At 38.3% G+C, this 13,913-nt stretch overlaps 1 pseudogene; it reads right to left on the bottom strand.

Moving 5' to 3' along the window:
• The window catches only part of LOC129089766 (ecto-NOX disulfide-thiol exchanger 2-like), a 94,872-nt pseudogene extending 81,292 nt beyond the window's left edge, over positions 1 to 13,580 (bottom strand).
• Positions 13,581 to 13,913: the final 333 nt, after the last annotated feature.

Below are 13,913 nucleotides of genomic sequence, written 5' to 3'. Positions count from 1 at the left end.
TATGCTCACAGCTGAGTGTTTGAACTTACATTCTTAAATGAAGCTGCAGCTCAAGATTCAACATTTTAAAATCCTCCTTTCATCTGTTAGCTTCCCTCGTGGTAGGCACATATAATACGGCAAATTAATGCAGGATTATTGCTTTTAACAAGGTGTCCCTAATATTTTGCATATGTTGTCTATTATGTTTAAATCTATTATTTTTTTTTTTTTTTTAATAATTGATATTGACAGCCTTCTGGACCTTCTGAAGGGAGTCTGTCTGGTTGAAATGAATTTGTCGATGGGAAGTTGATTCCCCCTGTGCCCCCGAGTCACGAGCTTGTGAACGCTGAGGATTGATTTCAGACCAAGGCTTTACTGATCTCCTGGACTCTCCTGATTGGCCTTTAGCTCCACTAAACGCTCCCTCAGGGGGTTGGGGCTGATGGGAAATGAAGCCATTTTAAGGCCTATTGGCTGTAAAACTCCCAGCCGAGAGAGAAGCCCGGGACCATTTCGTTCACAATGTGCAAGCTTTCAATAGCAAACCACTATTGCCTGGAGAGGGGTGGAAAAGTGGGACAAGTTCGACTGAGATGGGGAGAGAGAAAGAAAGAAGGAAGCCGCTGAAAGAAGTATAATAAATCCAAAATAACATTATCTGTCTTGGCTCTCTTGGATCTCTTTGAATTTACATAAAACAATTGCATAACCTTATTTTATATCCAAAATACAAATAAAAGGAAGAAATTGCACAGTTTGTCACATAATTCATCATATACTGGATACTAACATTAATTGTGGTTGGGGGGGTTATAGCACTGTATGCAGTATTAGTTAGTGGAGGTATGATGTATGTAAGGCAACATCTGATCATTTACATGGTAAGAGCAACCTCACAGGCATCAAGTGAATCCTTAATCATGAAAACACACAGCACGCACAATAAAATGCATGGATTGCAAAACTGCCTTCTAGTAGTGAATGGCCTTCTGACCTTACTGAGAGAGTGTGTGTGTGTGTGTGTGTATGTCTTTATGTATCCTCCTCACCTACAAACATCATCAGCACAACCAGGCAAGTGAAACTACGTCAGCACAAAACCTGGATCATCCCAAACAAGAGCAATCTATCATATATTTAACCAGAGCCAGCATGGAGTGTGTCCACGTGAAAATAACTGTGATGAAAGAGTGAACACTTATATTTTACTTGGTCGGGCTGACCAGGTGTATTAATGGCACTTTTGGTGACCTTTTTTAGCATGTTTTAATTTTATTTATTTTGTATCCATCAAAGAGAAAAACAATCTGCCCTCATTCTGCCCTCTCGCATCTGTTTGTTCTTATATATACCCACAATCACACATGCTCTGCAGAGAAACACAGATAGAGCGACCTTCTCTGGTACGTTAGAAGACGAAAACACTGTTCAAAACTGATGCATTCAAGTCAACTCTGATAACCTAGTCTGATGTTTGTTCTTAACACAAAACCAACACTGTCCATCTTGGAGACTAAACTCTTAAAATACGTTACTAGCAAGCACGTAAGGAGCCTAGCTTCAGGATAGCTTTAAATTAACTTTAGAATATAGCCGGGATGTCGAGATTAGCATGCAGTACAAAGCTAGTGGAAGAAAAAAATATATATATACTGAAAAATGTAGGCAATGAACATCATGTGATGGCAATAAGTTTCCCAAAAATGTAATACACCATTGCTATATAGGTGCATAAGAACACAATAGTTTGTTGAGCTGATGAATGCATGGACACACACAGGAAAAGTAAGCACACACACAGCTGCTGTTACACATCATTCTAAATATCCTTGTCAATCAAACATTAAGCTTTTTCCCCTGGTGCATACACATGCACAAATACAGACACAACTTTGTTAATATTTGATAGCTTCCCTTTTCCACTGCTTTGATGTGTTACTTACAGCACACAAAAACCAGTGGGGGTCAAATAATTAGAGCGGTGTTGTGTAAGACCTCCAATTTATCTTTATATGAAGAGCTTGGCTGTGCATAAGCACGAAAAAATAAAACACTATCAAAAGAAGAAGACAAAGAGCATGAAGACAATGACTTTCATGGAAACTATCTCAGGATCTCAGTGTGAAAACCCACTTCTCGAGGTCAACCCCCATCAGATGTTTCATTGCAATATGACTTTAAGATTAAGACTGTCTGTCTGTGTTATATGTGGAGTGCAGGTATCACTGCAACCACCAGACTTATGAAACAGGGATTCATTGCATTTGCATGCACAACATGCACAATATAGTTGTGTGACGCATCTGCTCCAAAACTGTTTCAAATTCAAACTTCAACAGTGTGATAAATATTAAATCAAGAAAATTGGTATCTGTGTGAGATAACTGGATCTGTGTTGACCGTCCACTGACATATTTCTATGTGAACAAAAATTCAGCAACAAAGAATAATCTTCTAAAAGGAAAAGTTTTCTACTTGTGAATTATCTTCTGCTGTGTCTTTTCTTTTGAGATGACAGAGTAAGTTATGGTTCTTTTTCCATTTTATTACAATGAACGTCTCTTTTTTCATGAGAGTTCAAAAGGCAGACATATAAGATGAAAGTATCCTTATGTTTTTTTGAAGTGCATTGTTAAGACCCTTTTGTGGTTGTAAACTGGCCTATTTTTGAATCAGAGGTCATTTTTTGATGAGTGGAACACAAATGATCTTTTTTTTGTGTTGAGGGCAGCATTTGTTCGGACGCTGAAGCAGGACTTTTCTTTTCAATGGCCTGAGGAGGCAAAGAGGGCGCAGATACTTAGATTCCCTGGTTGTTTGTGCGTATGCATGTGTGTGTGAGTAAGAAAGAAAGAGAGACGTAATAGAGACAGGGAAAGAAAAGCTTTCAATATAAATCTCATCCAGCTCATTATGAGGTTTGAGTTGGACACGATTGATTGATCCATTCTCCCTCTGCCCTTGAGGTCTATGCTGCCAGCAAATGTGTCTTCATCCCCTACAATTAATCTAATAAGCCTTAATAAAAGCGTCCATTACAGAGGCATTGGCATAGACAGGCAGAGGCAGAATGTTTACTGATGAATAATCAAACACGGAAAATACTGATTGGTCTGCTGATCCAAACAACCTCCAAAGCTGCCACATCACATGTATTCTGACAGTGAGCTACTTCTTATCAGTTCCCTGTCAATCAAAGCGGGCGCTCAGCCTGTAAACTAGGGATATTCATCTTAATCATTGACAGACAGCCAATGGTTTGCAAATGTACTCATAAGTAGGCATAAATACCACACTCTATCCTCAGCATATGCTGCATACATTCACATATATTACTATTTAGTTGAACAGCAATGGTGACTCACTTTCTACCACAAACCTTCCAACACAAGCAGTTATTAAAAACACAAACTGACCAGAATGATAATCAATGCTACTCTGTAAGAAAAAAACTGCCATAGCTTATGGGGGGTTATATTCACTTTACTTCCTCACTGTTATGGATAAGCTAAAACAAAATTTCAGGCATTGTGAACATTGGGGAAAAGGAAATTCTGCTATTTTCATTCTCTATTTTGCCTGTGGTGAGTCATAACGCTGAGGCAAGTACAGTAGCATACCTTCAGAAATTCAGCAAGAAAAACGAGAGCCTGGAGACACCACCTACGACTGCATTTAATGTTGAATATGCTGCAGACATAAATGTCTCTTTTTTAAACAAACAAACTAAATAGGAAGAACATTATTCAGGGGATATAAATGTCTCTTTTTTAAACAAACAAACTAAATAGGAAGAACACTATTCAGGGGATATAAATGTCTCTTTTTTAAACAAACAAACTAAATAGGAAGAACATTATTCAGGGACCTGTAAGCAGCTGTGTTTTGGGACTATCTTCAGGTTACTTGACGTTTCATTTTACCATATTTTTAGCTACCAGAAATAACTTGTTTTCTGCCTGTGGTCCAGTCTCCATTCTGACAACAGAACGTGCTAAGCCAGCTCTCTAACCACCAGACATAAACGGGACTCCATGTGGACAGTAGCTCAGTGAGGGAGATAACATGCTTGGATTGACTTAAAGCATGTCTTGGGCAGCAGGAGCCTAGAGATTAGAGAAGTGGACTTGTGAGTGAATGCAACTTCTTTGAATTTATCAGTGTGAAAAGTGTGCAGTGAAGTTCCAAAATGTGGGCATATCTCAGCAAACTTTCCTGGTTGAATTAAATAATTAAAGTAAAGATAAACAACTTTTATCTTGTGATTCTCTATTAGACAGATAATATATATTTTCCCGCACAGTTTAAGGCCCAGTGAAGTAGCAGTTAATGCATCTTTACAACCTACAAGCTAACAGTAAACTGTTACTGATTGCTATGGCAACGGAATGTTCAACTGTGCATAAGTTTATCATTTCATTTCAGTGGTTCTTTAAAGGCCCAGTGTGTAAGCTTTAGTGGCATCTAGTGGTGTGTTGCAGATTATTATTCTTACTGGAAACAAATGTAAAATGTCAATAAAATAAATAACACTTCTGAATTTATAAAGAAAGAAGAACACAGACATTTGTCAGTATCAGTCATTCCTCCTGTCTTTTGTAGAGCATTGGCTTTTTACTTGCAAATATTTGATTGCAGTAACAGTTACAAGCAAAGTTGAGGTCAACTCGAGGATCCTTCGCTTCACCCGGCTCACCTGACGACAGCGGCCTCACTGCTTGCGCTTTGTGCATCTGTCAGTGTCTATGTGCGAGTGTAGTTGAAGGAGCTCAGCCCGACAGAAAGAGCAGAGCAAATGCTCGCCACAGTTTGATAATAAATGACATCAAAACAATATAAAATACTAAGAAAAACACCAGTAAAGTTGGATTAGGGTTAATTTAGCAGCGGAGCCTGTTTAATAACGGGTTTCCGAACACATCAATAATCTTCAGATAATATAAAACGCAAAAAAAAGACACGCTTCATAAGTAGATATAAATAGCCTTTTCTAAGCTAACAAAAACACTGAAATTCTTAGTTTCAGGTGATTACCGTATTTTCCGCACTATAGGGCGCACTGGATTATAAGGCGCACTGTCAATGAATGGTCTATTTTCGATCTTTTTTCATATATAAGGCGCACCGGACTATAAGGCGCATTAAGCGAAACAAAACAGTCAGTCAGTCAAACTTCCTCCACTTCCGTACCATTGATTCATTAACGTTGAATTCTCCCGCAGCTGCTCTATTCCCATGTTCTACTGCGTGACTGACAGCCTTGAGTTTGAACGGGAGCTAGAGGGAGCTAGAGGAGCCGTCCCGGTAGAATCCCGGTGACCGGAGCACCCGGATGGAAATAGGTTGGTTTTTTTTTTAAATTCAATAACTTTATTGAGACATTTGTTCATACATATAAAACACAATATATTTATATATATAAATGTATATATTTAAATTTTCAAGTTCTTATTTTTAAGATCTTAAGTTGATGCCACGAAGGCTGCAATATCATCTATTATCTTTATTTAATGTTTTATTTTCTTTATTTAATGTTTTATTTTCTTTATTTAATGTTTCATTATCTTTACATTCTCTTTATTTAATGTTTTATTCTCTTTATTTAATGTTTTAATATCTTTATTTAATGTTTTATTCTATTTATTTAATGTTTTATTCTCTTTATTTAATTTTTATTCTCTTTATTTAATCTTTTATTTTCTTTATTTAATGTTTTATTCTCTTTATTTAATTAATGTTTCATTATCTTTATTTAATGTTTCATTTTCTTTATTTAATGTTTCATTCTCTTTATTTAATGTTTTATTATCTTTATTTAATGTTTCGTGTTTGTCACAGTAGCGGTTCAGTGACGTAACGTCATGATGTTTTCACGGATGTTTCACTGGACGGCTCATCCTCCTGTATACCGGTGTGCCGGATTACCGGTGTTTTTCACGGTACCGGTACCGGTGGACCGGCCGGCTCAACCTCCTCTAGCTAGCAGAGCTAGAGGAGGTTGAGCCGCCCGGGAGCTAGATGAACCGTCCCGGTAGAATCCCGGTGACCGGGAAATAGGTTCCGGCGATCACCGCGCATTGCATGCTGGGTAGATATTTTATTTTTTTTTTTTTAAATTCAATAACTTTATTGAGACATTTGTTCATACATATAAAACACAATATATTTATATATATATATGTATATATTTAAATTTTCAAGTTCTTATTTTTAAGATCTTAAGTTGATGCCACGAAGGCTGCAATATCATCTATTATCTTTATTTAATGTTTTATTCTCTTTATTTAATTTTTCATTCTCTTTATTTAATGTTTTGATATCTTTATTTAATGTTTTATTCTCTTTATTTAATGTTTCATTCTCTTTATTTAATCTTTTATTTTCTTTATTTAATGTTTTATTCTCTTTATTTAATTAATGTTTCATTATCTTTATTTAATGTTTCATTTTCTTTATTTAATGTTTCATTATCTTTATTTAATTTTTCATTCTCTTTATTTAATGTTTTATCATCTTTATTTAATGTTTCGTGTTTGTCACAGTAGCGGTTCAGTGACGTAACGTTGATGTTTTCACGGATGTTTCACTGGAATCCTCCTGTATACCGGTGTGCCGGATTACCGGTGTTTTTCACGGTACCGGTGGACCGGCTATGGCTCAACCTCCTCTAGCTAGCAGAGCTAGAGGAGGTTGAGCACCGGGAAACTAGAGGAGCCGTCCCGGTAGAATCCCGGTGACCGGAGCACCCGGATGGAAATAGGTTCACTGTCGTTTTTTGAGAAAATTAAAGGCTTTTAAGTGCGCCTTATAGTGCGGAAAATACGGTATACACTGATTAAAACATAGTAATCAATATTGTTTTCCATTGCTGACAATTAATCCTCATAAATGTTACACACTGTTCCTTTAAACTGAGTGGACAAACACTTGAGCTAAGTGCTCTTTCCTTATTTGAAACCAGCTGAATGGAGGTGAAAGCTGCGTGAACCCTTCCTGATTTCACAAGCTAAATCTTTTTAAATCATGGAGAGATGAAGGTGAGGGTGTTAAGAGAGGTGCTCAGCCCTCTCAACAATCAAGACATGGGTTAAGGACAACAGGGTGATATTTAATTTCAGATGAAGTGCTTGTAATTTAGATTATTTCATTACATTACATTACAGTCATTTAGCAGACGCTTTTATCCAAAGCGACTTACAGTCAGTAGTATATTACATATCATTCACCCATTCACACACTGATGACAGGCTACCATGCAAGGTGCCACCATCAGACTCTAACTAACATTCATGCAACATCCAGTCCACACCGATGGCAAGCCTTCGGGAGCATCTTGGGGTTAAGTGTCTTGCCCAAGGCCACATCGACTGCCAAAGCCGGGTATCGAACCACCGACCCTCTGATTGGAGAACTACCTTGCTCTCCACTATGCCACAGCAGCCCCATTTCATAGACCGATAAGGCAGACCAACTTATTCTGCACACCTGTCCATCAGGTGTGTATTTCTACTGCGTCTTAGAAGTGTCTTCATTGGCTGAATCACAACTGACCAGTGAAAACTTTAAATACTCTCATTATCGCCCGCTGAGTGCGGGTGCAGGAGATCTTTGCATATAGTGGCGCATTCCCAAACTTGTACGTGATCATCGGGTCACAGAGGTGTTTGGTAATTTAGTGGAGGAGCTCTGAGGTCCTGGAGCTGGTCAGTATCTAACCCAACATAAACATAACACAAAGCAGTAGCAGTCACAGGAAGAGCAGGCTGGTTAGCAAAGACAGCCACTTCCTTCTCCAGTCGCTCAAAGCTAATTTCCCCTCCTGTCCTCCTGGGACAAACTGGGATTATGAGCTGTTCCTGTTGACTAGCCATGGTGGCTCTGTCAGCATCCGGCAGTGATTGCGTGTGAGCGTGTGTTTTCTCTAAACAACACACACTGGAAACAAAGATAAGTGTCACTAGTTACACATCGCCTGAATATAGTGCACTTTATTGTCTCCATACGGTCATCAATCATTGAATCAGACATCCATAGGCAGACAAACACACACGTATCCTTAATTCATAGCAGCTTTAGTTTGTTTGACTTGACTTGAACCCCTCAGGTGGGCTTCTCCCATTTGTTTTCCTTTCATTCTCCTGATATAAAAATGATGGACAAGCAAAAATGGATTTATTTATAGTCAATAAAAGACTCCTTCAACTCATCTCTCAAGATTGGACTCTAAGCATATGGTAGGCTGCATCAAATACTAATCTAATTCTGCAAGAGAGCAATAAAAATTGGTTTTACTATACCTATTAAATATGTCACAGCTCAGTATGAGAAGATATTGAATGAACAATGATAGGCACATTGGTAATTACTATAGCAAGAACTTCATAGGCCTCCCCTTGAAGAAGTAATTGGAAAAAGTTCCTGTTGTGTATTCGTAATCGGGGTGAAATATTCAGAAGCACAATGTCAGCAGGAAGTATGGCTCATATTTTAGATTAATAAAACAAAACACACATTAAATCATGTAAATTCAACTATATGTGATCCAAATCTCAAACTGTGCAATATGAATTGGATTTTTTTAGTAGGTATAACTTAATTAAAGAAGGCAGCTTAATGGTTCACTCATGTGATTCATCTGGCTCATGTATTATACAGTGAGTCAGAATATGACTTGAGGATTCATCACAGCGATGTGATGTGTGCTGGACGATGCATTCAATGACATTCAGCCCTCCTGCTCAACAGCCAGTCAGTCAAAAAGACAAAGAAAACCCGTTATGGCGGGGAAAAAAACCAGAAGCCTGAAAGAGACAAAACAAACTTTTAACAGGCACAATAAAGATGAAGTCAAAAGAATAACGGCTGTCAAAAAATAATATCTGCCATAGCGGGCTGTCAGTCAAAACAATCCCTCAGAGACGTGCTACAGAGAACATGCTCTACCTCCATCTTGTCACTCATACAAATACAACTCTTCAGAGGGAAAAACAACAAAGACAAAAAAGCCTGAATAAGCTGTTGATTCTGGGTTAGGTGGCAGACATAACATAACGGTAGAACAGGTAAGAAGAATGGTCAAAGCCCCACTTGTAACACACTGAGTTTTACAATGAAAGGAAAACAAAGACGTTAAAACATGAACATATTTTTTCTCACTCATGTTTCAGTGCTTTTGTTTTTGAATGTCTTCAAACCATCCTCAAGAAACAAGAAAATGAAAGGAGGGTATTCCCAAACTTTTCAAGCCTCAATTGCTGCGTCTTCCTAGACTCGAATACAAAAAGGATTTAATGACTTGTGGGAATACTGTATATGTGAGATATGAACAGAGAAAAATTACCTCAGTCAGGTTAATGGATTCATGTTGATTTTCATGTTACAAGAAGGAGACAAAGGCATTATTACGAAAGTCTGTTCAGCCTAGTCAGGGACTTTTTAATGGAAGAAAGTGAATTGGGATACTCTACCTGCTTTTACACATCATTTCAGAATATGTTTGAACTTTAATGTGACACACAATGGCCTACATTAATCAAACGCTACACATTGACCAGTAAATATCCTCTCCTCCTTCTTAAGTGGGTGTCTTGGGAGAGGAGCAGTAGCTGAGATGTGGGCGTATGGTCAGAGATATTTATCTATACCATCTCTCTTTGTTCCCCCTCTTCCCTCTCTCACTCTAGTACGCACTCTCTGGCTTCCCGTTTGAAGACTTCTCTTCAAACACATGCCATTTGATTCAGGAAAGGCCAGTGCTTTTAAAGTCGTGTAATTATGGCTCCCTCATTCTTGTGTCTGAAAATAAACAACAAGAAGTCTCTGAGAGGAACAAATAAACATGCATGCGAGTAGATGATGGGTGTGTTACATACATATTCTGCATGCAGGTCTTCATCTTAGAACTTGAGGCTGACTTGAGTTTTTTTTTAAATTTATTTATTTTTACACAAACCCACCACACTGCTGCAGAGAAAGCCAAATGTGCTTTAAGATCAGGGCCGAGTTAAACATTAATGCTCTTTTCTTCATCAATCTCTCTCTATCAGTGAGACTACTCCATCACTACATACCAACTCCCAGTTGTCATTAAGATGGATGACTGCTAATAGTTCATTCCAGAACAAATGGCGATACAGGGGCTGAGCATAATTTATTCTCTCTCTCTTCACTCTCTGCTCCAAATTAACTTTAATAAAACAACACCGCTTTACCAGCAAGCCTTAATCACTTAACTGAGCAAGCAAACTTAATTTGTAGAGCACTTTTCTAAACAAAAGTAAAGAATTGCACAAAGGTGAAATGGGAGAAAATGATCTTAATGAGGAGAGAAGTCAAAATTCGCTACACAACAACGGCCAGGAGGTGAAGTACAATCTTAACACCTGGTACACCCTTGGCTTGGAATGAGTGTATGATCTAAATTAAGTTTTTGTTAAAAGCCTTGCTGCAGAGCTCTGTACCAGTTGGAGTCAAGATAAAGAAGATTTGCTAACCGAGGAAAGGCCTTTATTGATACATCTTATTTAAATTAAATTCTCATAATATTCCAGACATCTGTCAGCCTTTAAATCTTGCCCAATTTAGCTCAGTCGAAGTGGTGCAGTCAAGGTGCAAGACAGCTTTTGAGACCGTGATAGCATCGTATCCATGGAAGATGCAGTCACAAAACATTAAAAGGTGTGTAGTTGAGATCAAAATGAAGGGCAGAGTTTGTAGATGGCTGGTGTGATCAGTAGGAGATATTGCATTGGGATTTGGTAAATGGGCAGGCAATTTGGACATCCTCTTCCTCTGACAGCATTGAACCTGACCCCACATGTAATTTTCTAACTAGCACATATTGTAATTGGGCAATGCAAGACCTATGACCACAGTGGAATAGTTTAAAATCCGACCAGAAAATGCACCCAAATATGCTCAGACACACAAAATGATCCAACATTTAAAGGCTTAAATATCAAAAGAGTAAAGTTTTTCTTGGAAAAACACATTTGACATCTAATTTGACAATCATGTCACAAATGAGTTGCATACATTTAGAGTTTCATTAGATGGGGACCTGTTTAAGCAATGAACATGAGTTTGTTTCTTAATCATTAATATAAAGGTATTATTTCCGTGTGAAAGCCTTTCATGGAGGTTTGCCTTTGCAAAAGAAAGCGAGCCCCGTTTCATCAGAACCTTTCAACAGTTTAATCAAACATGAGACCGAGCAAATAAAAGAGTCATTATTGTACCCAGTGCGGTTGAATTCACTGAGTAAGCAGACATAAGAAATGTAAAATCAATTGTCGAGATAAAGATGATAATTTCTGTGAAAGAGGTGTGCAGAGAGACGAAGACCTTGCATTGTCTTGTAATTGTGCGCGGCCAACTGTGACTGTAAGACATATTCTTGCCCTGGTTGTCTACATATGAAATATAATGTAACTTTGACTGTGATTAAATACATATCTGAGTTTCAGGTCCCTGCGATTTGTATTTTGATGTGGAACTAGAACTAATGGTTGCAAAAAAAGTTCATCCATCAATGTAAAACACTGTGGCGTGGAAAATGGTCAACATAATGGAAAGTAAAGTGCAGTCCAAATATATAAGGAGAGTGGTTATTTTTTTGTTGTGTTGGCTCGATACTCCAGTGCATTGGATTGGATATGAAACAATGGCTATGATGTTTTCGCTTGACCATTTGACAGATGAGTTGGTTGGCTTGTATTGACTTAGATCAGCTTCTGTTGTTGTTCTAAACCTTTGTGTTTCCATCACTCTGGTATAAGTTGAGCTGTCTCTCAGCCATCCTGGTGAGTTGACTTGATCTTCTTGACAGGTGTAAATTAGGTTTTCATCACTATCCCAACTCTTCTAACGTTGTACAAAACAGCTGGCTTTAAGGCACCTAATGTTTTAGCCCTGCAGGATTTATTATTTCTTGAGAGCAGCAGTAAACAGTAAGCGTCACACCTTAAATCTTCTCTCGACCTTTTGCCAAGTTAACTTTGTACGAGGCAAAAAGCCGACACACCTGTCTGAGAAATATTCGAGCAGCCAATCATACCATGACCATTGGCGCCCTAAAATTGGAGTAGATGTGCTTGTCAGCTACGGTGAATTTAAGCAGAGAGTTGTCACTTCATCTTAAGTCTCTGTTTAGTTTAAAATCCAAAGTGACAGAGTTTAGTATATGCAATTTGTGGTACATTGGGTGCAACATGGACAATAGTCCTTTATCACAGAAATGTAGCCTTTCAGACTAATTGTGAAACTAATATATCAACAGTTCAAAATAGAACAAAGCACAAACAAAAATGGGTGATAGTTGTTAGGATATCTACTACAGGTTTTCAATGTATGGTAGATGCAAATAATTATAGTGTTTGACATAAACAAATAATGTCCCATTAGTCAACAGAATGCTTGAAATACTCTCTAATAATTGAAGTTGTTGCCTCTCAATCCTCTCTACGTCAGCACCCATAATGTTTTTTAAGAGTGAATGTCACCACGCTAATTGTCTGAATTTCAAGCAGTTACGGATCAATTCTATATTTGCACATATGCCTGGCATTAGGGCATCTTGCCTGCAGTGTCTGTTGAGTTATGTATGGCAAGAGAGTATGAGCAAAATAAAATAAAATCCACAAACATGACAACACACAGCTTATATCAGGCAACAACAAATGCACATCCAGATGCTACAATGCTTATTTAACACAGTGAAAAAAGGCCAGAAGCCTTTCCTTCAAGGGTGAAAAACCAGTTGTGAATGTGCATGTACATTTATGCTTCAGTGGTTGCTGAAATGCTCTTGCAAGAGTCTAACTGTGGAAAGGAAGACCTTCTGTCTCTTGTTTCTCCTGCAGACAAACAGACTGAGCTGTCATTAAGGCAGGCTAGAAAACAAAAGTTTAGACATATTCGATTAAACTTCTGTATAGAACCAACAATTTTCGTTTTTGTGCAGCAGTTCACGCTTGTGTTTCTTGTAACTCTAACCCTTTGTCAGCAGGGTGGCTTAGAGAGTGGAAACACTGTCCTACAGGTGGAGGAACAAGGTTCAAGACACCGTGTCAGTAAGTAGCAATTCTGCTTCAGTGTACATGAAAAATACAGTGAATCTACTACCTCTACGGACCTAGAAAGTAAACAAAATATTTTCCCATTGGGCTCATGATGTATAACATGATCAAGGCCAGAACAGGGCTGTATTCCTGACTGGCTCAACATTTTAAGGGGAATTCAGTTTGGGGTATTACGCTTTAAGTGTGAGCAAAAAAACATTAAGCCAAAAAAAACATTTTCATTAGAGTTGGATTATCCACAAAGTCAGACTCTGCATAGTCAAAGTCAGAAAATTCCTTGTGAAAAGCCTCAATCAATTTGGTGGGATATTGCTTCATCAAAGGCGAGAGCAATATAAATCACCTTTTATCAGTTGTCAGTGGAGAAAGGCAAGGTACCCAGAGAAGTGAAATCAGCTGGAGTATTCCCCGTCTTTTAATGTCAAACTTGAAGGTAACAATGCTGATTGATGTCGAAAGCAAGACCTTGGGAGAAAGTTACTTTGACTTTGGTGATCATCATGTTTCACCGCGCAACTTTACAAGGAAACATGGCAACACTACAGACTCAATGTCTATTTGATCCATTCGCCACAGATGTGTCTATCTCCGGGTTATCCAGCTCCCAGGAGTTCGCAGGGAAAGGCAAAAAAATAGATAAGAGAGATTGGATCCTGACTAAGATATTGATTCACTACAACATTCACTGTATCCCGATCGAACACCTGGCATATCCAGAGCTCCCACATATGTGTTAATACAAGATGTGTCGGGGCTCAATTAGTAGTCATAGAACTGCATCCCTCCCCGGTCACATAAAGCATGTAAAAGACAGATCTGTGCATTTTACAGACACCTCCATCAGTTAGG

This window comes from Anoplopoma fimbria, chromosome 4 (assembly GCF_027596085.1).
Source record: "Anoplopoma fimbria isolate UVic2021 breed Golden Eagle Sablefish chromosome 4, Afim_UVic_2022, whole genome shotgun sequence".
NCBI lineage: Eukaryota > Metazoa > Chordata > Actinopteri > Perciformes > Anoplopomatidae > Anoplopoma > Anoplopoma fimbria.
Note: the sequence above shows the minus strand (reverse complement) of the source record. Positions and strands in the feature narration are given on the sequence as shown.